Source organism: Chiroxiphia lanceolata, chromosome 3 (assembly GCF_009829145.1).
Source record: "Chiroxiphia lanceolata isolate bChiLan1 chromosome 3, bChiLan1.pri, whole genome shotgun sequence".
In the NCBI taxonomy this organism is placed as follows: Eukaryota; Metazoa; Chordata; class Aves; order Passeriformes; family Pipridae; genus Chiroxiphia; species Chiroxiphia lanceolata.
Window position 1 is genome coordinate 84,466,200 of NC_045639.1, and position 27,146 is coordinate 84,493,345.

Here is a 27,146-nt window from a genome sequence, read left to right on the forward strand (position 1 = left end):
CCTTGGTTACCACCTGGGTGCCTACCAAGCTACTCTTTTATTTCCTTTCCTCAGCAGATAAGGGGGAGACTATAAGATTAAAAACTTGTGGTTCAAGATAATGGCAGTATAATGAAGAAAAGCAAAGGCTGCACATGGAAGCAAAGCAAAAAAAACCCAGAGGATTTATTTTCTACTTCTGACCAGTAGCTGATGCCCAGTCACTTCCCCAGAAGCAGAGCCCCAGTATGCACAGCAGTTACTTTGGAAGACAAATGTCTTAATAATGAATGTTCCCCTCCTTCTCCTTTCCCTTAGCTTTTATTGCTGAGGACAAGATCATATGGGATGGGATATGCCTTTAGACAGTCTGAGTCTTCTGTTCTGGCTATGTCCCCTCTAAACCTCTTTCCCACTCCCAGCCCTATGGGGGAGATTGAAGAGGCCAACTTGATGCTATGCTAGCACAGCTCAACAATGACCAAAACACTGGTGTGTTATTAACACCCTTCTAGCTACAAATACAAAGTACAACACTGTGAGTACTGCAATGGGGGAAGCTACCTCCATCCTAGACAGACCCAACACAATAGAACAGGAAATCTTGCTCTTGAATGATTTAAACAGAATTTTCCAGCTTAGACTGATTTTAAAAGTACATGACTCTGGGTAAAAGTTGTAAGAAACTAACATGTTTGATGGTGGATCAAACAAAGGCCATAGTGACCCAGTTTCCTACCTCTCACTATGACCAATAGCAGAATTTTGTAGGAGGGGTGTAAGAATTGGGAGAAATATTAAGTAGCCTCATATGAGGAAGTCCATGGTCTTCCTGAAGCAAACCAGGAAGTCTGGAGACATATTTTCTCTCACTTTTATTTTTAAGGCCCCTAGTACCCAGTGACCCAAAATGTTAATAGTCCATTCCACAATGTCATTATGCATCACTTGCAAACTGCTTCCTTTGCCTTATCAATCTCAGTGGGTATCCCCTAACTTTGGATTGCAAAAAACAGAATCAACATTCCAGGTGCAGTATCTCCATGTGTTTTATGATTTTATGGTCTGCTGTCATATCTTTAGTAATTTTCTTCCAAGCCAAAGACTCCAATCATGCTAAGACTTTTGCTCTATGGAAGTGGTTCCAAGCCCATGGAACAGCTTTGTTGCCTGTGCCTTTTTTAGTTTGCTTGCATCATTTTAACTTCTCCAGTATAATTTGACTCATTTTTTCCCCATAACTTCTTAAAGAATCTGTGGGATAGTTCATAGGGAATTTGTTCTCTACATTTCATACTGCTGAATTCCATACAGTTTACATTAAAGTGGCATACCAAGCTTTACAATTTTAGATACTTAAGACATGAAACCGACTAATTCGAGATGATGTATTTACTGTATAAATATTTATCAGAAAATATGTTTTTTAAGAGGCAGTATTAAGATTCTTCTGATAATCTTAGCTATTATATTGTCTCTTGAGTGTTTTTGTGTTCATAATAACTTCTTTTTCAAGTTACTAGCTTTTAAAGGGATCCTACATAGTCTGCTAATTTCTGAATACTGCCATAGGCATTTTGTGTCTGACTCAGACTCATATTTCCTGTGTACGGCAATGCTTCTGGTCTATTCAGGGAAATTTTTGGAAGAATCATATGGGTTGTGATCCCAGAGACAAGAGAGGTCCAGGAAGGGTGGTTGCTTTTTAAGGATTACCTCCAAGTTCAAGAGTAGTCCATCCCGATGAGCGGGAAATCAAGCAAAGGTAGCAGGAGACCTACAGGGATGACCAAGGAGCTCAGTAGAGATAAAAGTGGGGAGAGATGACTTTGGAGGGATATGGAGACACTCTCTGTATGTGCAAGTAGAAAAGCCAAAGCCCATCTAGTGAAATCTAGAGAGAGGGCCTTCTGCAGGTAAGACAAATTGAAAATGGTCTGAAATGTAGGTCTTATTAAAAAGCTGTGATAGCAGCACAAATTCTGTCCAAAAGGAAGTCACTAGTGGTTGGGGTCAATATTAGAGCCAATACTGTTCAACAGCTCCATGAATGACCTGGAGGATGAGAATGAGCTCACCCTTGATGCAGTGTACACAAGACTAGAAAAAGTGGCTGATACATCAGAGGATTGTGCTGCCATTCAGAAGGACCTCAGGGGTCTGGAGAAATGAGTTGGCAGGAACTTCATTGTTGATCCCTTGTTGAGGAAGTTCAACAAGCGAACTGCAAAATCCTACACCTGGGGAGGAAGAAACCCATACAGCAGTATAGACTGGAGCCAATTGTCTGTAAAGCAGATTGACAGAAAATATCCTAATGCTCCTGGTGGACAAGAAGGTGACCATGAGCCAGCAATATCCATTTTTATCAAAGAAGGCCTACAGCATCCTGGGCTGTATGACAGAAAATATTACCAGCAAGTCAAGGAGGTGATCATTCCCCTCTGTTTACCACTGATGAGACAATCTGGAGTGCTGGATCCCATTCTGAGCTCTCCAGTGCAAGAGAGACAAGGACATACTTCTGAGTCCATCAGAAGCCGTGGGGATGATTAAGGTACGAGAACATCTGACACATGAGGAGACACTGAGAGAGCTGGGACTATTCAACCTGAAGAAGAGAAGGCTCAGGAGGATCTTGTAATGAATAAACACCTGATGGGAAACAATAAAAAAGATGGAGCCAGGCACTTCTCAGTGGGAAGGACAACAGGCAACGGCTACAGAATGCAGAAAATTCTATCTAAACATAAATAAAAACAGAGAGATTGAATTTGGGTTTTGTTTTGCTTTTGTTTGGTTTTGTTTTACTGTACAAGTGGTCAAACACTGGAATAGTTTGCTTGCATCCTTATATCACACAATTTCGCCCCATATTACTTCATTGGAAACTCTTCATGTAGGAAACCCCTTGGGTTACTAGAATGTGTTGGATCACAAACACAGAGGTAATATGGCCATAAATGAATACTTAGTGAGATGCATATTCATTTCCTTGGTTTCTGAAGTGCCATCATTATGAAATATCCTTAAATTATTCATAAATCTATTTTAAGAGATAAGAAAATTTATTGCAATGTTAATTGCTGCCAAAGAAGGGTCCCTCAAGTTACAGACTTCTGCCCATTATCCTCTTTCCAAACCTAATTCTTCAAAACCTAAGACGCATATGTAAACATAAACATCTCACATCCATTAGCTTAATGGAGAAGTCGACAGACGATTTAACTCAAGTCTTCATTTCTCCCCTTTGCTTGACTCAAATTCGACCAAATTCATGTAAAAGATATTGGCCTTTTGATTCTAGCCATTATCTCCTTTCAGACCCAAGGATATAGAGAATTATTATACAAATATAAAGCATATGGAGAAAAATTCCATTTTATGTAAATATCATCTGCCACTCTGTCCATCTGATCACTGTCAGTGGTCTGCTAGTGCAAAAATTTTTTTTTTTTTGGTAGATGAGATAAGGATGTTTAAAGCAGTAGCAAGGCTTATAAAAGTTATAGATAGAACAAACCCAAAATGTGTCAAGAGCTGTTGCCATTTTGTCCCTGTTTAGACCACAGGGCACCAATCTGGTAGTGACTGATCTGTTCTAACAAACATAAAGAACCAGAGCATTAGCAGGGAAGCTGAATAATGTGCTATTGAAAACACTCTGGGTGAGATCTAGTTTGGAATGAGGGCATCTGAAATTAGTTTCCTATATGTGCACTAGCTGTCCAAGCACCTATTAGTCTGAATGGATTGCTACTCAATGCAGTCAATGGAGCCTGAAAAGTGCTCAGTACACACTAAAGTAGATGTTTGTTTGATGGCCATTTAAATCTCACCCTCTTGAAAATGAGGACAGACTAGGACCAAATGATGAGCTGGTATGGGTTTACATTGAGCACAGAGTACTTCAAACTGTGTGAAGTATACTAGCTCCTAAATGTCCCTCAGGTAAGAAAAACTGAAAAATATGACTTTGTGTAAAAGATTAATTATTTTTCCATAGCTTTCTAATGTGTCAGAGTGAGAAACCTGTGAATACAGTTAGTTAGGTAGCAGGTGCAACCCATCACAGACAATCTGAAAGTGCAGCCTCATGAGGAAAGGAGCAAATGACCTGGGCCACTCCTAGCCCTCCACCACAGTAAAGAACCCCAAAGGAAGTTAGACACTTTCCAGTGATTTGAAAGGCCACACTTAGGTCCTGATTTTCTAGATTCCATGCCCTGGGATAGAACTTCCCTTCTTGGAAGTTAAAAACTCCCAAAAGGTGTGAAAAAATGAACAGCACTGTGACCATTTCAAATCCACTTCAAAGAGAAAGTGGAATTTCACTAGAAGGAACATCAGTGTGACTAATATTCATGGCACAACATTGAAGAATTAGTGGTTGCTGTGGAATAATGGATAAGGTAAAAAATTAAAGGAGAATAAGAATTACAGAGGAAACTCAGCTGCTGCTTCCCTGGTGGAACACAGTCAACATGCCCCACAAAGGTTCTCTAAACACTGATAAGCACCTGGTATGGGGGATGCAACTGAGAGGGGAGTAGCGTGAAGGTGCTGCAGCCTCCCTTCATGAATATCCTGCAAGGCGGGAACCATGGTGACACTTCATAGTCTGTCCACGAAGGGAGATAGATACCAAGGACAACTACCAAATTAGGTACTTATGACTGGACTCATTCAAGCTCCCCCTAAACCTAAAGAAATAACATAAAAGTAAGTTGGAAATGGGTAAAAATCAGAGGAAGATTCCACTGAAACTGTGGGAAGAGTCGATGGCCTGAACCTGTCTTCCCCCGTCCCCCTAGGGATGCCTATTGGGTAAGAAACTTATTCTATGCACACTAAATGCTGCTTAGAATGATGTTAAATGCTCAGGACTAGAGCTTGCGCTTAGCTATGTAATACATTGGTAGATTGTTTCGTATTGGAGCTTATGCTTGTGCTTGCTTTATAGTATTATTAGGTTGCTTTAAATATGTTTTTGCAGTTAGACATTATCACTGATGACCTACAAACCCTATTAACCTGTCACAATTTGTATTAATAAAGAGTGTTAGTCCGTTAGAGTGAGTCCTTAATAAGGTGCTGATAGTCTGCTGGTGGCGGAATAACATGTTTGAAGGCCTGCTGAGGGGTCTCCCTTACGCTGCTGACTCAGCCCTCCAAAAAAGGACAATCAAAACATCCTCTGATCTTCTGAATCTGTTTGGTGAAGGGATATGGGATACCTGACAGACTGGGTCAGACACAAATGGTTTCATTTTCCCTGGGGCACTAACAGACAAATAAATCTCTGTGGGTCAAGAAAATCTTGGCGAATTTTCCCCCAATCCTTTTCATGGGACAGTTGCAAACCTCCTGTTTGGGACTCCTGCATTGTGGCCTTCAGTCTTCCCTGCCTGACTCAACAGTGATAGATTTAAGAGAGGAATGGCTTGAGATTTCACACACTTACCTCTGGAAACAGGCAAACCATAGCCATGGCTGCACTCCTAGAAGACCTTCATGTCTTTGTACAGTTCCTTTTCGCTACAACGCCCTTGCAATGGAACTTGGCCTCATTTGTGGCTACCTGATCTCCAACTCTGTATAGTCTCTGCCTGTCCTTCAGCATGGCTAGGTGAGATAGTAAACCTGGAACTGAAAGCTTCACATAACAGTACAGACACCATATACTAGGACAGCTGCCATAAAGTATGCCAGAAATTCACTGGACTCATTCTCCTACTCTGATATCTGAGTGTATTGGCACCTGCTGGGCCAATTCACTCCCTGCTGAACAGAAATCATGCAGTACAAGGCATTCAAAGAAATTTCCACCACTCCTGGTCCGATACTATTCTATAAAATTTCAAATGTCCCAAGACCTGCACTATGCCAATCCCTGCTTGAATATGTCCAGTGAATAACACAGCGTAAAGTACTTTTACTCCAAATGCTCCCCAAAACATTTAATATGGACATGAAGAGATGTCTTCTGCAGCAGTTTCATGTTAGATTTCTACCTGAGTAGTAAGACAACTTTTTCTTCCTGGACTTCTGATGCAGATCTTGACTATGAAGTGATTTCAGATGTCTTTGGCAGCTCCTGTTGCTTATTTGCAAGTTATATGATGAATTAATTTTTCATATTTTTTACTGATAGAGTATGGTTTTTCACAGATTTCTCTTCAGTTTTAGCTGGAAAAAAGTTTATTTGGAATATTTCTTTCACTGAGAAATATAATTGTAACAAAAAAGGAAATCCTGTAAATTCTGTTGTAAATTTTTTTGGAGAGAAAAGGGGAAAATGTTCAGCAACTGTCAAAATATTTTGTTATTTTCTTATAAAATTATTTTTTAAATTTGTTTTATTTTGTATGTAAAACTGCAACATAGCATTTGAAATTGTCAAAAATCAGAGCATTTTTGTAAAAATAAAATATTTTCATCAACTCTAAATGATTTCTTTTTTGACATTATGAGATTTGGAAATTTGTTTTAGTCTCTCTTTTCAATCTGAAATATACCAGATAGAACAGTCACCTTCACTTCAGCAGTGCTGAGCATGCCCCTTTCCAAAGGAAAACAGGGTCAAGTATTAAGCAAAGACAGCTGTAAGATGCATGTGACTCCTAGTATTTGAACTTGCCATCAGTTATAGTTGTGAGGAGTTTCAGCTGACTGCATATAAGCATTTTAAAGAGAGGGAACAATGTGTCAAGATGGTGCCAGAACAAAAAGGGGTGCAAAGATTAACAGAGAAGCTGATGCTGGTGAAAAGCAGTACAAAAGTGGTATAACTATTTGTATAGGAAGGTTTAGTCTGACATTATGAGACATCTGTGAAAACCACATGCCACTGTTATTCATGCCAGAAGAGCTATATAGCTTCCAGAAAACAATAATTAAAGCAAGACAGGACTCCAGAAAAAAACCCAAATTAAAACAAAAAAATGTATACTGTTACAGGGAAGATCGTGCTAAAACCCTTGCTTATTATCCATTTGGAAACAAAAGCCAAAGAAACAACTATCTTTGTAGTTATCCATACTGTTTTTTCCATATGTCACCAACTGAAGTATGTGATGCTAAGTATATATGCAGAAGTATGACGTGATAATTACCCTGAGAAGATGAAATATATATATATATATATAAATGCCAATTAATTTTATACGTAATAGGAGCAAGAATTCCGCATCTGCACTTAGCAGCTACAATCCTTAAGGAATGAATGTGGAAATACTACTGGTGTCATGATTATTTATAGACTTATAGACACACATATGTGTCAGATGTTACTAAAGGCTTTTTTAAATTATGGCAGTCTGTCTTTACTGGCATGAACAGTCATACCTGCCAGCATTTTCTCACCGAACAGTAATAAGGACATCCTGCAGCCATTACTAAGACCCACAGGCATTACCAGAAAACAAATGGCCATATTCTAAGCAATTCTTCAGGATTATGCTTCATTCATTACACTACACCTCATATTATTAAGAAAAATTACTTTTATAGCTCAAAAGTCAGTGAAACATAAAATGCACATTTATACAATAAGCCAAATAAATTATTTAGGCCAGGATTCATTCCAATCAACTTCAACTAGAAAGCCAGTCACTCTGGTCTCCATTTATACAAAAGTAATAGAAAACACTGGAATAGAAAACATCTGGTTTTCAGGAGGGTCCAACAAAGACCTGTGTCAGGATGTTATAGGTTAGAAATCCAAGGGGGGGAATTTTTCTTCCCCCTGCCCCCACTGTAGGAAAGACGGAGTTTGAATGGAAAGGGGGAGGTAGTCAATTAGCTTTACAAAAGATCTAGCCGGCAAAGCCGGATTTCTAGCTAATGGTCCATCGAAGGCTGGAGTGAGGGGGGGGGGGAGTTTGAGATTTTTTTGGACTACTGGCCCAGCTCATGGTGGGGGGAGAAGGCAGTTTTGCTGAGTTCTCTCTCTGGGACGGAGACGGGGGTCTGCGTGGGTGCATTTGGAGAAAAGGCCTAGAGGACTGTCTTTCTGGCTTCTCATCCTGGTCAGTCCTGACTACTGACCTCAACTTGCCTGCAAGCTGTCTTTTGTCTCCAGCCCGGACCCACTGCATTTCCATCAGAGAGTTTTTGTGCTCACTGGGAGGAAAAAAAGAGGAGCCTTGAGACACCGTCATCTGAGGACAAATGAGTTCCATGGGGGTGGACTGTTTTTCCTTTCCCCCTTCTTCAATTGGAGGAAGGGTCCCCATTTTCTTTTCAGCTTCTCCCGCGACCCGAAACCACCCCCCAGACCCCCTTCCAGCGCGGTGACCGCCAGAGCCCAACAGTGCCCCCTGTAGGTCAACACAGAGAACTGCAGGTTCTGCACCTCCAGTAATCCAACAGCGCCCCCGCCAACCGTGATTAGAACCGCGCTAAAAGACGGAGAAGTATTCAGACTTTTTCTTTTGTTTGAAGTGGACTGTTGGGTACAGGACTATTGTCTAGTTTTTTTGTGTGTTCTGTTACTGTTCTTGCCAACATATATATATATCTTTTAATAAAGGGTTGTTATTTCTTCTGTTTTTTCCACACTTCCTCGATTAAAACCCCTTAATTTTGAATTTACAATTGCTGAGAGAGAGGAGTTTGGTTTGTCTCATAACTCATCCTCTTTAGCAAACATTCCAGTCTCTTCAAACTGAGACACAGGACCTGGAGGCGCACCTCTCCCTGTTGGCTGCATAGCAAACTGAGAGTGGCTGCACCTAAGACAGGGTATGAATCCAGTCCTCAGTGCCAATTCTGCAGTCTGTTTGGAAGCACAATTTCTCTGAAGTGTTTTAGGTGCTTTATCTCACTTATAACCGGTCGTAAACTCCAGAAATAATCCTTGAACACTGAAAGGTAAACACATTTTTAACTAGTTTAACTAGGTTAAGGAGGAGGCTTCTCTAGAAATGACCAAACTGAGCTATTGGGCTCCAGAAACCCTGACTGCTTGCTTTAGTCCATTGTTGACTATCTCAGCTCATGCCAGGATCTCAGTTTAATTCATGGATGCAAGTATGGATAAAGCTGCTCATGACAGTGTCAACATTTTGCTTTTGTTTTCCTTCTAGAACAGTTATATGCAAGATGAGTAAAAGAAACAACATCTTTAACCTATGTAAAAGGCAGGGTACATAGGGCAGCTTAGTTCTCTGACCCATGGGCTCTTCCACTCCGCCTCATCTGCTACACTTCAGCTCAGGCTGCTTCCCAGATAGCCTCACAGTTTGAAAAGGAAGACTCATTAGTACCTGATTTCTTTCACTTCTGGTCTCCCAAGCACAAACTGTTCTAAATTGCTTTCTCCTTCAGTAACAAAACCAGAGAGAAATAACTTCAAAAGATTCAGAGCACAACATCTGTTAATATTAATGGATAGTAAATTAAAAGGACTTTCACTACATAATAAATACTTAATATTATTTCATCAAAAGCAATGCCTTTTCTTAATTACCTTAGTTATGTGGATTTTTCAAAAGCAGAAAAATATTGTAAAACCAAGGAGAAAATTGTATTAAATCCAAAAATCTTCTAATTGTTTTGTAAAGAAAAAGAAATGTGGAAGAGCTCAAGAACACAGAAATATTGTACCCACTGAATTGAAACCATGTTCACTGATTCAGTGGTCTACAGTAGAGGCCACCTTGCAAATATCCTAGAGTGGAATCAGTAATTTGATTGTTCAATGAGATCTTCAATGTTCAAAAAAAAAGACCTTTTCTGCTCTTTATTGGATCTCTAAAACAAGGTATACACACCTCCTGCAGCATACGTTAGTGGGTTTTCATTAGGCTGAGCAGACAACCACCACAGTACTGCTGCTTATATTTGTTCAGAATTTCAACAAGATGGAAAATTCCTCTCTGTCTCTGCTGTGCCTGAAAGTTTTCCTTCTTGCAACAGGGTTCTTAAAAAAAGCTTTAAGATAAAGTAAAAGAGACTTTACTTAAAATGAGAATTTTGAAGACTGGGAAGTTGTGAACTGTTACTTACTCATCTCATATAATTTTAAGTAACAACATGTCCTGGGTGGTTTGGATCTATGCCCCTTACTATTGCTAGGAACTAAATTTTCAAGTGCCAGTCATGTAAGACATTCCACATTTAAATATAAAAACAGTTTTCACATGTAGAGGCAGCTGAAATTGCATGAAGTTGAGGTTTCCATAGCCAAAATCCACTCAAAGCAGGTCTACTTAGCATTCTAGATATATGCAAAAACAATTAAGTATTGCATAATAGCAGTTAAAGATGGAACTCGTCTGATGTGGTACCTACCTCAGCTACATCTACACTAGTTGCCTGATGCTTCCTTTACAAATAAGTTCTTCTAAAAAATGATTGATTATATGTCTTCTAAAATACATCAGATGAAATGGAGTTTAAAGCACATTTCTTTCTGCTGACTATAAACAGACCTTATAACAACAAACTCAGATGAACCTGTCTAGGTAGTGGGTGAGATGAATGCCATCACAGGCTATCATGACAAGGAATTCTCTACCAACAGCAGGGAATAATGACAGATTATCCACCTAGGATCATTTGGGGATTATATGAACAGAGGTGTACTTGACTGCTTTATTGAATTTCTCTTATAAGACACATGATCTTTTTGCCTTACTAGGCTCAGAAAAGTCCTCTTGCAGTAGAGGTTAAAAAGGGTGGGGGTATTTGTATGCTTCTGACATACAGTATCTTAACTCTCATGAATCAGAGAGTTTTGCCTCAATTTTCTAGTGAGGCCACATAGTAAAGTATTTATAAAGTTTTTCTTTTTGGTTTTTTTTTTCCCTCTTTTTCATCCAAAGTGTAGATATGTAAAGCTGAGTAGAAATACTTTGAAAATTCTGAATACACAAAGGTTGCTACAGTTTTTTTGGTAGTACATTGAAGAAAACCAGAAAACTGTCATCCATCTCTGCATGGGCTTAGCCTTCATCTTGGATACAAAATCTGACTCTATTATGAATACTTTACGAAAGATGTGGCATTGACATTGCAGGAAAAGAGCTTCTGATGTAAAACCAATACCTGACACAATTGTTAATAAAAAGTCCACTTTAATGATTCAATTGCAATGAGTATCCTTCATAAGCAGTTTAAAAGGAAGCCTATAACAACATTAAAATCCAAATGAGGTTTTAATGCATGACACTTGCATTCTGAGGGCTCAGAAGAGTTAAGAAAAGCCTGGTGAATCTCTAGGCAGGATAAAATTTTTTGCCTGGCATACTATGACACAATTCAATATACCCACCAGATTTCTGAATGGCTTGAATTTTCAAGATTAGTTTCCATCATATATATGTTAGTTTGAGCTACTTCTTCTGGTACAAACAAGGACACCCAAAAATACTGGGTGTTTTGGAGTTTTCTGCTCATTTTTCCTCAATTATAATTACTGCTTACATCCTTTATACCTTTCCATAGCCACCTTTTCAAAGAAACCATTGGAAAGAACATTGAGTACTAACCTCGGAGAGTGTTGTATAAAAGGTGGCTGAAAGGACAATTACAATAAAGAAGAAACAGCAAGCTGAGTTAAAAGGTCAGCATAAAATTTAGAAAAAGACCATTTCAATTAAGTGAACTGTGTGAAAGCCAAGCTGAACAGGTGGAGATTAATTTGACAGCAAAACCATAAACTTTAACCTTCAATTGAGTAAGCAAGAAAATGGTACAGATGAGGGCTGAGGAAATTTTCCACAGCAGCCTGATAAAGATACATTTAGAAGTGGTTATGCCTACACTGTACCTAAAGGAATGTTGTAGAGCAGCCAGAGCCAAATTATCCCCAGATATACACAGTGGAGGTACAAGAGGCAACATTCACAGGCAAAAACATGGAAAATTTCAACTCAATATGGAGCGGGAAAAATATCACTTCAAGAGTGGCCAAATACTGGTTCAGGGTGCTCTGAAAGGCTGTGGAGGTGCTCAGGGCTTCACTGGACACAGCCCTGACTACCCGTTCCGATTGGCCTGCTTTGGGCAGGGTGTTGGATCAGAAGATCCCTGGAGGTCCCTTCCAATCTACATGATTCTAAAACCCTTAAGTCCAGTTACAGCAACCCCTACTAGTTTTTCCAAATCCCAGTCATCATTTGGGTAAGAGTAAGGATGGTGTGCAAGATGAAGTTAGACCACATATGGACAGTGTCTGCCTCTTCTCCAGAGAGACCAGGGCCTTTCTCTCTTCTATTCCAGCTTAAAACAAATCAGTTAATTTTGAAATATGTGCATTTAATTTTTTTTTTCTGGAACAAAGAGAAATAGATGTTTTATACAGCACTGATGTTGGTTTTGATGTGGTGGTAATAATAACCTGAGAAATAAGTCTAGATCCATGTCATAAAATTCACTGTGCCAGACCATAAGGTTTGCAGCCTACCTCACACAAGTGGGCAGATTCAGTGAAAGGAGGGAACAAGCCCAAAGCTGCTGGTAAAGCTTGTGAGTTTCTTCTTTAATTGTTGAATTACGTAAAAGTGGAAGGTTAACAGCTCTAGACACATTCTGAGTCAGTTCACAATGATGTACATAATACATCTAATCACTCCAACAAATGCTGCTCATGCCACACCAGTAACTCTTAAGAAAAATTATTTTTAATCCTCTAAATATTCATATATACTTCACACATAGGTAAGCCATTACAATCATAGGCAACTCAGGCACCTGTTGGTTGCTCGTATCAGGATGAATTTACACTGATACTTTTGGTCTGTGTTTGGCCTGTAGGCACTGACGGGATATCCTGCCTGGGAGAGAAAACTGAACTCTATAAATATACGACACTCCATGTGGTCTCTCTCTTCTCCTTCTCCAGCTGACACCATGTGAACCCTCGAATCTTTTGGTAACCATTTTTTCCTTTCCTCTCTCTTCTTCTCTCTTTCTTTATCTCTTTAAATCTGTTTTCTTCTTTTACTCTTTTCCTTTTCTTGTGGGTAACTTAAAACCAACGAATTGTGTTTTATTAAAGCTAATATATTGATTGTTTTTAGTGGGTATTTCCTGAGGAATAGGTCTTTGTGCTGAATGTTTTAGTGAAATGCTTTTTTTCTTGGTTATATTTTACTTCTGTAAAAACCTTTTGCCAAAATATATTATTTTTCTCACTAAATTAAAAAGAATTTCTCTTGGGGAAGAGTATGTGACTCTTTCTCCGGACAGTAATTAGAGGTTATAACTAATCAAAAGGCTTTTAAAAAGTCTTAATAAAATGTAGCTGTTCTGTGCAGGTTATAGTTTAATCCAGAGTGTAACAATTGTGTTTTGTATTATTGCATTATTAATCAAATGCCTATCCAGAACATGATTTTTAGAAAGTGAAGTTTGGAGGCTTTATGAGGTTAACATTGCCATTTTTTGCAAAAATATGAATTATAGGTAGGAGATTTTCAAAATATTTTGAGGTGTATTCATGCCCCATTTATATTATCATTTCATAATAGAAATATTATTTAACCATAAGAGATAATGTATTAAAAAATATTAATAATTCAGAATTATTTATCTAGAGAGATAAAATCTCAATGACACCCAGAATATCAGAGAGGATTACATAAATCTGATTTTATTGAAATAATAATTACTGTTCTATTGCTGTAGAATAGTAATTAAAGAGATATTGAATTGTAGTCATCTGTCTCAGAAGCCTCATAAAACACGTTGCATCAATACCAGAATCATTATCTAGGTTGATTTGAACACCATAAAAAGTCAAAGAAAATAAAATTATATTAGTCTTTAAATAACTTAAGGAACCTAAACACTAGGAAAAGAAAAATAACTCAAAAGCTGCATGAAGTAGAAACAATTGGACTTACAATATGAGATTTACATATCTTTTTATAAAAACATTCACAATAACAGTCAGTCACCTTTTAATAATTATTGGTTGTTACTGATATATATGTATTAATTCAAGTTAAATTTTCTATGTTACAACTCTGGTTTTTTTACTCTTGTCCACCTTTCTTCTGAGGTGCCCTTGCAACATCGGTGTGAAGCTCTGCACCCGGAACAAAACAGTGATGAGGATGATAGTTTATCCAGTATGAAGGTGGCACTGAGGTTAAGTTGGTCTATGCCTTGTGTCAGAGCTACTTCCACAAAGGAAAAAAGATGAGTTGTTATAGCAAGTCAATAACTAACATCATCCCAGTTTGGAGGCAGGAACTGGAATACTTTATTGGGTTCACAACTTCATATTTAAAGGGTTCATGGTTTACATATTCAACAGGGGGCTTGTATACTCATTCTATTACAATTGGGGAGTTTCCAGAGATGATGTAAAGGGGAGATCCTAAATTATAAACTTTTGGGTCTTAGGAATTACCTCATGGGAAAAAACCACTTTAACTTGAGGGATTTTACAGGGGGGACAGGTATTGGATATACATATACAACAGGTTACAGAGTATACGCATCTCAGTCTCGGCCATATTGATCATTATAACTGGTCTACTCTGGCCTCAAATCAGGAGGTCTGGAGACACACCATCTATAACGCTGCCATTTCCTTTGAGAACGCACACAGGATCACTCTCGAGGAGAAAAGACAACCCAGAAAGAATCATGTCTTGCTGAATATACTACCTAAGGAGTCTTTCTACGGCGGATTAGTTGGAGGGGGAACCTTCAGGCCCTGGGTGCCAGCCCATCACCTGGAGGTGAATGCTCTCCCCCCTGCCCCCGCCACGTGGCCTGGTAACCCTGTAAGGAGCTCACACAGACCACCAGGGAAGGACGGACGAAAGAGGGAGTTTATTGTGGGATAGGGGTTTATAAGGCTTTTAGGAGGGTCAAAAGGGGACCAATTACAATTTCAGGGTCTTACAGAAAAAACCAATCAGGTAAAGAGTTAACAGCCAATAGGAAGGGGTTAACAAAGGTCAATGAGAAACACCTCAGGACATCTTCCCAGGACACTCCTGTATGGGAGATGAGAGTCCTTCAGAGGGGGTGTCGGGAAGAAGGAGTAATGACTTTGCAAAAATGCAAAAACCATTTTGAAACCTGTTTAAACCACATTAAAAACTTCTGTTTCTATAACATTTGAGCGGTTTTCTTCTTTTTCTTCACTAGTCCATCTCCGACAGGACTTCTTCCATCCTACATATGGCAAATTCATTGCCACATCTTTCTGCTATGCCTTTTGCAATCGGATATGTCTATCTCATATTGACTTCATAAGCCACCAGTGTGCTTGTAACAAATGTGGATAGAGCCTTCCTAAATCTTCATTTGCAAAGCCCAGCCATGAAATGAGAAATGAATTTGAATGATACACATGCAAAAAGGGGAGAACACAATGGGTTTATGCAGAGGTCTGATAACATCAGGCCCTATTCCTTGGCACAGCATTCCAAACAAGTGACATCTGGTCTGTCCCTCAAACAGAGGTTTTTCCCCAGCTTCTGTGACTCAAAGTTTTCTGTTTAAACCTAGCAGTTTCTTTTCTCATACCTAAAATTTGGAATCCAACAAGTTGTTGTCATAGGAGACTCTCTTCTGAGGGGACAGAAGGACAGATATGCAGATAGAACCCACCTCTTAGGGAAGTCTGTTGCCTCCCTGGGGTCCGGGTTAAAGATGTAATGAGAACACTTCCTGCCATGTGACAGCCCTCAGATTACTGTCCATTGTTGGTTTTTCAGGTAGGCAGTGATGGAGTTGTAATAAGAAGTCCAAGGCCAGTCAGAAGAGACTTCCTGGACTTGGGAAAACTGGTTAAGGGGTCAGGAGTAGACGTAGTGTTCTCTTCTGTCTTTCCAGATGGGAAATGGAATGATGAGGGAAGAAATAAGAAGAGCCAACAGATCAATACCTAGCTCTAAGCCTGGTGTCATGGACAGTTTTGGGATTTTTGATCATGGGTTGTTTTACAGGACATCAGGGCTGCTGTCAATAGAGAGGGTGCACCTGTCTCAAGGTGAGAAAAGGGAGCCAATAGGGCTCATTGAAAGAGCTTTAAACTAGATTTGAAGGGGGAAGGGGATTAGTTCAGGCTCACTAAGTGTGAGCGGTGGCATACTAGAGAGGCTCTTTGGTCTGCCGCCTCAGTGGAGGTAGGGGATGGAGATCCCTGTGGCAGCAAAGACACAGGGGTTATTGATGTGTTAGAAATCATGAAAGTGCCTGAGAACTGTCATGTAGGAAATAGGGCTTCTTCCCTCTAAAAGGTGTCCGGATCAGTAGCCCAAGTGCAGTGCATCTACACCAATGCACACAGCATGGGCAACAGACAGGAGGAGCTGGAAGCCATTGTGCTCATTCTTAACTGACTCACCAAGCAGCACTGATTAGAGAAAAGAGATATTCCTCCAAGGAGATGATTCTGTACCACCCCCTAAAGCTGAAGAAGAGATTTCTGTCTTCCCAGAAATGTAAGTACTTACTATCAGATAAGCAAAGGTCAATACCATCCCCACTCCTCCTACTTTTTGAAAATCTATTGCAGGATTTTCAGATACTCTGGGACTAACTCCTTAAGGAGTTAGTGAAGGACTGAGTAAAGGAGTGACTGGAAGTGGAAGTCCTGCTTGAATTTTTGTCTGAAGTATTTGTGAATGTGTTCAGCCCACGAAAGACAGCCACTTACTATCATATACAAGCTCTAAGTACATGAGATCCTTTACAATTAAAGTGTAAGCACCAAGAGTGCAACATCTGGGTTAGAAGTAACTCCCCTTCTTTTCCCCTTTGCATCCCCAGGGTTAAGAACATAGCCAGCTGTGACAGCTTGAACAAAGAAGATCAAGGAAGAAAAGTTCCTCACTGCAGTAAAATTGTAGTCCTGGAAGTACCACAGTGATACTGTCCCATATCTCACTGCATACAGCCATATGTTGGCAGAATTACAGTCAGCATTGTTCACAGTCTCAGTAGCTGAGAAACTACAGGATACAAATATTTATAATGAAACTTTTATGAGGTCTCTTTATGTTTTGCCTTTAAAGCACCCTTCTTCCCAGCATAACAACTACCAAATATGAGCACAAACACATAATTACAGTAATGACTGCTAACAGTAAAAAATGTTGCTATCAGTTAGATGCTCAGAAGGTAAGGCTATTAACAATCCCTTGTTAGAGCTTATTCTGTCACAAAAGGGATCACAGTCATAGTGGATAGATGAAGATGATTAGGATTACACACCTGTGGGGAGGAAGGGGAAGTAATCCATCAGTAAGTTAAGGATAGACAGTGAAAGGGAAGAGATTTAGTTGTATGCACAAAGAATTCAGTGCCAGGACTGTAACTGAAGTTCATCCCTGTAGGAAATTTCTGACACAAACCAAGAGAGGAATCAAATAGATGGTGTCACTTTACAGTATTTAACACTTTGTTAATTCGTATAACTGCATGCTGTGTTCTGCTAGGTACAATCTAGTGCAGTATATATGCTGTAAGCATCCTTTGTTTAATTGTTATTGGTATAGGAAATACCAAGTGAAATAAGTGCAGCTGCTTAATTATACTGATATTTATGAGAGTTAAATTCAGCCTAAGAAAAATGTACCACTATCCAAATCAGAAGACAAACTCATCAGCTACACTTGCTAAAGTTTCAAGCACTGCAGCATTGCAGAACACAGTAAGTCAGCAGCAGCAATCAAGTCATATTTTCCAATCAATTACTCCAGTAAACATGGTGTAACAATTAGCAACTGAATATGTAAAGTTTCAGTGAACCAGCTACTATAAAAAATTTACAGTCATTAATATGAAACAGAATGGTCTTAACTGAGAAAAGCCTTGAGGTTGCATTAGGACAAAGGTTATCAGGGCTAGGCTTCATGAACGAAGATTTGGGAAGGGCTCTACTCACATTTGCTACAAACGTGCTGGTGGCTAAAAAGGCCAATAGACAAGATAGACAAATTCGGTTGCAAAAGGCACAGCAGAAGGACTCCTTTGGTGGTATCAGCAAGATGATTCTTTCTGCGTTGTCTTTTCTCCTCAAGAGTGATCCTGCGCGCGTTCTCAAAGGAAGTAGCAGCATTATAGATAGTGTGTCTCCAGACCTCCTGACTTGGAGGCCAGAGTAGACCAGTTATGTTGATCAATATGGCCAAGGCTGAGATGTTGTTTCAGGGAGTCCTTGTATCCTCTCTTCGGGACTCCTCTCATGCGGCAGCCGGTGGCAAGTTCACCATAAAGCAAGATCTTAGGGAGGTGGTGGTCCTTCATCCTTGAGACGTGCCCTGCCCAACGCAGCTGTGTTCTCAGCAACATGGCCTCAATACTCGTAACTGCTGGACAAAGGTAAGCAGTTCTTAAGGACTGCTTAAGGAGGTCGTTTAAATTTAGCTGCAGTGCAATCAGGAACATAAGAATCGCTTAAATCAACCACCACTTGATAACTTATGTAGGACATAAAAAGCTTAATTCAATTTACACAGGACTATAAGCCTCTGGCTGTACCAATACTTTATCCACAGCTGAGACAGAGTCCTGCGCACCACCATTCAAACTGACAAAATGATCCCTGACCATTTTGAGGCCAAACCAAGTTATTTTCTATTGCAAACAATCCCTATGCAAAGTTGAAAGGTTAGCACAGGCTGGGGACAACTTTTAATATGCAGTTTGGGTATGTCTTTTCTGAGAGACTACTAATGGTTGCTTAGACACCAATTATTCTGTACCAGCTGGTCTCAGTGCTGGATAGGTCTTGCCACAGCTCGGTTTGTGAATACAGACAACCGTTATGTGCTAACAATCACATATTTCGGTGCCTCACATGAAAATAGTAATTATGATCCTCTGGTTTAGCAGTCTTAAAGTCTTCCGTTTTTACAAGTTGAAGTTTTACAAGTTCAACTTTTACAAGTTCACCGACTGTAGGGATAAAAACTAACTAAACAAACAGAAACCTATTCAGAACAATTATTAGATTCTTAAGAAACTAAAGGGCCATACACAGTGCTGTAGGAATTGCTGTATCAGTGGCATTCTTCAGGTTTCACCTGCCTTGACACATAAAATTACTCCTTTCAGTGACCTTGCAGAAGACCTTTTGATACCTCCTAGTAGCCACAGTGAACACAGAGAAAAAAAAAATTTCAACAGAAAGAAACATTTAAAATACAGTCAATTTTCCAATTCTGTTTCACAGTCAAAAATTCCTTGTGGTTTTTTTATATGTTATGCCTTTATTTTCCTTTGATTCATGTAAGAGCACAATAAAAACATATTTCAAATGAGCATATGTCAAGTGTACAAATAAAATATTACAAGAGTCTCTTACATTTGCTTACTGCCATACTATTAAGCAAGTTAATGTGTTAAAGGCACAATAAGATTTTACTGTGTGCTTAAATTGCAATAACTAGAATATTAAAGATTAGAAATATATATATATGGTAGACACTTCCAGTTTAATTCCTTATTATAATGCACATCATATATACAGTATGTATTGTATAATCTTATATATATATATCAATCATACATATACAAAATCTAAATCATAGAATAATTTCCAGAATCTCATTCAGCACCATTGTGAAACTAGTTATATTCCTTCTACCTTAATAAACTTTGAAAAGCAGTACTCAAGCCACATTGTTCATGTAATTTGAAATATTGGTATGAAATTTAGTCTGAAATTATAAATAGTTTATATCTGATGTTGTGGTGGTATTACTGCCTTTCAGTTTAAATAATTTTGTTGTTTGGTTGATGTTTATGCTTCACCGTATTCACAGAGCAATCATATTCACTTCTGAACAACTTTTTTAAAGTAAAATATGAGAAGCCCTTTTCATCTCTTCCTGCTAGATAGGACCTTTTTTCCTTGTTATCTTAATAACCATTTTCTTTGTCTGGAGTTTGACTTGTTTATAACATCCTACGTAAGTTCTTAGAAGGTTGAGTAAACTGATACTATTATTGCCCAGAAACATCTGTCTTAGAATCACTTTGTTTTTTCTTTTGTCATCTAAGTCACCCCGTAGACATTCTGAATCAAATAAAATTACTGGATTTTTCATAAGTTCAAACTGATGAGATTTCTAGTTTTAAAGAAAAATTGTATTAGCTATATCTTTATCACCATACAACTATTTTTCCTTCCATTCCTGCAACTAGTATACCCATGATGATTCAGTTCCCTACTATATGAACAGTGGTCCAGGTTTGTGCCATTATCAATTATCAGAATATTCCTAATTTTTGCACCAGCATGGTAAGAAAAACTTTGATAAGACCTGTAACAAAATGAATCCTTGAAGAATGCCAAGTACTGTGCTCTGCTCTATTCAGTAAGACCTGTTTTGCTGTTGCCATTTCCAATGCAGAAAAATTTCTGAATGCCTTAAAGTTGTTTACAAAGTTGAGATACAAATTTTCTGTATAGTACTGTATAAAATTTATCACTTAAGTACTAAGATATTAGACATATTGCATTTTCCTTACCTAGAAAATGGTTTTTCAAAGGAATTTTTAAAAAATGCATGTGGAAGACAGAATTTTATTGACATGTAAATGAACCAGGCGTGAGAAATAACTTCTTACATAAAATTTCTATAGCAGCTGTTTCTGACCATGACGGCAGCACTGTAGGGACATAAAGCCTGGCACGGTATCATACAGCCAAGCAGCATCTTCCTTCTATATGGCAGGAAGATATACGATGTCTTACTGCCTGGGTCTAGCAGAATTGTGCTGGAAAGAGGAACACTCCTTGCTAACAAAACAATTATGCCACACAAACCAGAATTTCTCTTTTAAATGAAGTAATTTTAAAAGGAAGAAAGGAAGGAAGGAAAAGGAAGGAAGGAAGGAAGGAAGGAAGAAAGGAGAACACATATCTTAGTCAGCCACAGTCTCTTGATCATCTCTGGATCATTTAGCTTCTGTGCAAATTGTAATAGATTGTGGGAAGAGCCAGCAGCACAGAACAGTTAAGCCAGCATCAGCCGCATTCAGTTAGGATCAAAAAGGAGTGTTTTGGCCTTGACTGGTGTTTTTGATAAAGAGAGTGCTGTGTTCTCAAAGTAAACACCACTTTGAACGGTCTGCATGACAGCATGTGTTTTTGTCTTGTGGCTGAACACAACCACCACATGATGTGTGTGTGTGAATGTGTGGGATCAAGGCACTGGTTTGGGACAATCCTTGGAATTCCGGTTAATTAAAAGAAAAACACTGGGTGATATTTACAAAGGAACCCTAATAAAAGGGGAACACTGAAAAGTGTCAGTGGACAAGTCCCAAAATCAAACTCGGTGTGTGCAGCCTCATTTTTTTCTCCTACAGCGCCCATAATAGGGGAAATTCTTCTTCTTTATAGTAATTCTTATAATTCTTCATAGTCATTCATTCTTTATAATCCTTCTTTATTATCATTGTCAGGTTCATAACAATTATGTTAAATCATAAAAAGACTTATTTGAAAGCTGTCCACGTTGATCTCAAAAGCTTTTCTAGACATCAAGAAAGATTATGATATATTGTGTGTTGGCACTTTCCCACAGTATAACTCAAAGAACTTTGCAAAGCAGACCATGAGTTCATTGCCTTTATATTGTTTGGGAAATGTGAATGTGGAGCAGAAGTGACTACGTATAGGTCAGTGGCAGTCCCAGTTCTAGAGTACAGATCAAAAGACAAGGCTGCAAGTCTTTCCACCGTCCACTGTTCTTCAGACCTCCACACACTTATGACCTCATATTTTTCTTTCAGTTAACCACTGTAGACATTCATTTGCTGTATTTATAAGCCTACTAATCTGAATCATGTGATTAACTGGAAATCAGAAATCCATTTTCAACTGAAAACTACAAATAGTCTGTTTGTAAAACTCTCATAAAAAGAGTAACAGGCTTCTCACCATTTAGAATTTTTTTTTAAGCTACAATTTGTAGATTTGAAACTTGATCTCACTTCTGGGTAGCGGCTATATATTTTCTGTACCATTATCACCTCAGCCCATTTCAGGTTTCAGTAAGGTGTTCAGGAATTGAAATTTACTTTTTACGGGGTAATTTGTTGTTGCATAGATTTTGCAAGACAGCCCTTTCATTGTGCTGTCACCACAAAACTCAGTTTGGAGAAAAGTAAATACTTTCTTCATCCATAAAATGGTGGCTTCCAGTGGTTTTGAGTCCAGAGGTCCACATTAAGGCTATGTGCCAAAGAGCAATCCTTAGCGCTTAGCTCATTTGTACAAAGAAGCAGTGAGAATGATTCCTGCCACAATCAAATTCAGTGAGTTAAATGTAACTTGGTTCCCTTCATATTTGGCTGCTCTTCTTCTTCCCAAACCATAGGCATAGAAATCAGGACTCTGGTTGGGAAGACCAAGGTAGAAGAAGTTTCAAATTACTTTTTCATATCATTGTTCACCATGTTGAGTCTCCATTAAAAAGACTCATATTTTCTTTGAAATTCCTTTTGTGTTAGTAAATGTTTAAAATCCTTTCTTGTTACATATTGTGCCTAACTATAAGTAATTTTACCTTCAAGTGGGCTTTGACCTTTCTCCTTTGTCCCATAATGTTTGAACAATGTTTTTAGACACTGCCTTGGTTGTCTATTGTTGTTTCCACCTTTTATGTCCTTTTTTGTATTGTAATCTTCCTCTGATATTACCTTTTTTATACTGATGGATGCTAATACTTTTCTTTGATTGTATAGTAAGCATCAATGGAACTAACCAGAATGTCAAACTAAATAGGCAATAAAAATGTCATATTTGACCAGCACTCATTTTAATCAGACTTGCATTCATCTTGTTATTTCCAGCAACTCTTTAAACATCAGATGAAATCAGAATTCCCCAATGATAAATGTCTACCTCAGTCACTGTCTGTTAGATGAGAGACAAGTGGTTGGAATAAGAATGAGTTGGTAGACCTGAGGAAGCTTGATTGATGGATCTTTGGAACTATAACAAAGAGTACACAAATTCAGTTGAATCTGTCTATGAGTTGAATCTTTTGCGCTTTAAAAGAGGCTGAAACACTGACAATTAGGAATATTCACATACAAGCATGCCTGCATAATGATTTTCCAACATGCAGACAGTTACAATGCCAGATTCTAATTCTGACTACGTTGATAAGCTGAATCACAGGATTCAAGACTGTAGTAGTCACAGGATTGAGCAGTGCTCTCTGTGAGTCAAAATCATTCAGATATTTATTTGTAGTGTTGTTTTCAAATAACAAGGTAAGAGAGTTTATCAACACTCTTCAAGTCATATATCCTTCAGGTAATGTTTCAATAGGTCATTCATTTACACAGGAAATGTAAATGAAATACATATTTCCTGAAGTGTTTCTGTTCACATTTAGATGAAAAGGAATGAAGTTTCCAAGAGGGGAAGACTAAGCCCTCTGTCCTAGACTAGTCTGAAGAGAACATTTATAATAAATTATGTCCACGAGAATCACCATTGCAATACACTGCTTTTGAATGTGACAGTTCAACAGTACTAGTATTAGATCTGTTGGGGAAAATGTTTTTTGGCAAACAGCAATAAAACTCAGATCTGGTGGGAAAGTTTGTGAAAATCTCTGGTGTATCTGTTTTTTATTTCACAGATACTGAATAATGGTAGAACATATTTCAAGAGAGTGCTGGAGATGCCATTTTCTCACAAAAAATAATACTGAAACTGACTTTAATAGATGTCACTGCACCTGAGCTAAAGATGGAGCTTTACACACTTCAAACGTATTTCATTTTAGCTTGTTTTGAGTTACTGTTCCCTTCCACAAACACAAACCCAGTTCTCTTTTAGTCAATATGTTTGCTAAGGCATACTGCTTCCTTGGTTTTCCTTGGATGTTAGTGGCACTTCCTTGGATGTTAGTGGCATTTCAGTGCTTATTATGTGCCAACCTCTAGATCCAGAAACAAATTTATTCAAAAAAATTTATACTCACATAACTTCCAATTCATGTGAATATTTTGTGTTGTGTATGACAAGCATGTTGTAAGTGATCCTAAACTGTCCATTGGGCAGAGTAGGAAGCCAGCTTGAGTAGTCAGGAGATGAGGACCTGCCTGGTCCAGAATACTTTTTTATAAAGGCATTAATTTTGCTGCTTGGTAGGACAAGCTGTATGCAAACACAGAAGCGCTATTCAGATGCATAGCAGTTCTAATTTATTAGTCTAACTCTTTTCCTAGGCTGGTCAGAGTGTTGTTGGATCCTTTTGTGCAAAGAAAAGAATGTTCTTTTTCTCAGTACAGCATCTATTGTTTAGGATGTTAGCTTCACACACCAGTAGTTTCCCAAATGAACCAAGAAATATTTTCATTTGAAGAATCTTATCTTCTGCAATGTGTGATGTTTAGCAGTTGTCTTTAAGCATTTTTTTTTATTATTTTTAAACGTAAAATTAAGTTTTATTTTAATTCTAAAGGAATGCAAGCTTGTTTTGGAAGCAACCAAGTATCTGGAAAAACCCAGACACTAGTTAGAAAACCTCACACAGAACTCAAAAATGCCCAAGGTCCTTGCCAGCATCAACTGGTGTCATGCTGAGCAAGTGTAATATGTTGAATTACTTATTAATTTTAATATAGATTAAAATTCTTATAAACCTTATATGTAAGAGTTGCAAACTGATGACTGAACAATGTGTCCTGGAATGTTTTTAGCCTGAATATTTTACGTGACTCAGCAGGTCTTGCTAAAGGGAAGAAAAGAGGTAGCAGGTGTATGTGAGCAAAACGGATAGCTCATCAGAACTGGAGACTGAGTAGGTTGTCAGTCAACTTTCACTCCAGGGTACATTGACAGCATCTACTTAATTGTACTCAAGTTGTAGCTTGCTTTTAGAAACTTTTAGAAAGCACAAATTTCATTCATACTGGACAGTACTGGACTTCTTCACAGTAGTAAGAAAAGGGTCAGCAACCTGAATTGCTTTCAGCTTGTGCTGGCACAATATATTACATAGCTAAGAAAATCATTCTAGACATCGGACAAACAGCACCACATCAACACAGCTAGAAATTGATGTTTCACAGCATCCACAGTATGGCATTTGATTCCTGCCCATTGTTTTAAGTGTTGATTGTCACCACTTCCTTGCCATTGTATCAAGACTTAGCAAAGTTCCCTCATTTCTACAGTCAGAAAATGAAAGTACTTGAATAGTACCATATATATCAAGTTTAAGAGAATGCAATAAAAACTTCTGGTGTCATTGAATGGGCACTGACACGTCACCTTACTACTCTGTTAATTACCTGCATAAATCCAGTCATCACGCTCCCCTCTATTCTTCCTTATAAAAAAAAATAAAGGTGATGATTGTTTTACCTGTACATCAAATGACAGTCCACCAGGATACAATCAGAAGTCCTCCCTGCCCCAAGAAACAGCCGTTCAATGTTTAATGAAATAGTGTCATCTTTGGCTATGAATTTATTAGACAATCATTTTGATCTCAGAAACTACAAGATATGAGCCCTTCAAATCCATGAGTGAGGCAGTAATGGAAAATAAGGAGATAAATATAAAAATCTATTTTTTTGCCTACCTTCTGTCACAGTTTCCGCTGCTGCGGAGGTAGTTGAGCATGCTTTATGTTTCAAATACCTTCTTATCACGTCGTTGTCTCTGGGTAATATCAGTTTTGTCTCTTAAAACTTTCAAATGGTAAAAAACTCTCTTAGCTTCTGTCAGTCCACTTTCCTTAATGAAAAGCACTGTGCATTCAGTAACATTAAATTCGAAAGAATCCAACTTTGGTCTTATAAGGTTCCTACATCCCAGATTGCTCTTCATTCTAGAACCAATGTTATTAGATGAGGTCAAATCATATATTTTACTTTCTGATTTTTGGTTGGGTTTTTTTTTCCCTGGTTCCACCACCCTGATGATTTCCTCCACCTACCGCTTCAGACAGTATGTCTCTGGCAGGGTGGAAGTATGCAGCTTGCTGTGGCTTTCCTTTTAGCATAAGTCCCTGGCCGCTTTTCCACTATTTTTCTGCTATGTTGCAGGACTACTAAAGCCTATGTCCCCTCTCTCTGTAGTGGAACACATACCACATTCATAGCAGAACGTGATCTAATATGACCACCCAAGATTTTTTCCTTTTAGTAAATGTAGAATTTTTAATGTTCGACTGCTACATCTTTGCATCACTCCTAGAGAGTCTTTATCATGCCAGTTGGTAACAGGATGCAGGTCCTTTCTGACATGATCCAGTATTCTCAGAGTATCTGAGAGACTGGCAAGGACATTTACTTGAATGTCTGCCTCCTTTTCTAGAGGTTTCCTTTCCAGTCAATCACAATCAAAGATGGATTCTCTCTTCTCTTGAAGACCTGGTATAATTTCCATATGTAGAACTCCATGAATCTTAACTAGGTTTCCTGCCTTTGTGGGATATGTACTTTCATAGGGAATTCAAAGGGGTTTCTCCTGACACTACTAATTATATAGGTCAGTACAATCCCATGCAAATCATTCTCTTGCTTTTTTCTCCCCCTACTGAATTTTTAGGCAGCTTGTGAGTCATGGGAACAATTCACAGCAAAATACGCTTTAGTTTTAAAGAATACATGACCTGGAGGAAGGCAAGAGAAAAGCCTCAGGGCCAGGAAAGTGCTTCTCAGCTTTATTTGAAATTCTGCTACTATCAAATCTGAAAAAAAAAAAAAAAAGAAAAAAAAGAAAAAGTGTTCTCCAGGCTTCAGCTGAATCATTTCCCAGTTGTACTTAAGTAGCAACTATGCAGGCAAGGTCAATTAGTCTCATTTTAAAAAGTTATGAGAACTAATCAGAAAGTTCTTCTAAAACCTGTTGTAGAAAACATAAACACAGGATAAGGATGGAGACTGGGAACTGTATTTGTCAATAAAGCCAGAAGAGCAAAATTCACTTCTAAGTGAATTCAATCAAAATAAACACCAGTGAAGAAGAAAAATCAAATCCTCACAGTGTTCATAATGAGGAATTTGTAAAGACATGAGGCAAAAGTGATGTTGGTACAGTATTTTAGGCAATTGCAAGGAAACAGAGACTGAGATCATGCTACAGATAAATCATATTTATCAGTGTAGAAAACTGCAGTTGCTCAGTGCCAAGGTATATTCATCACACGTGTCTATTTTAGTTTGTAATGTTGCTCTTCTACTATTTTCCTACTTCTTTGCTCCTTTTT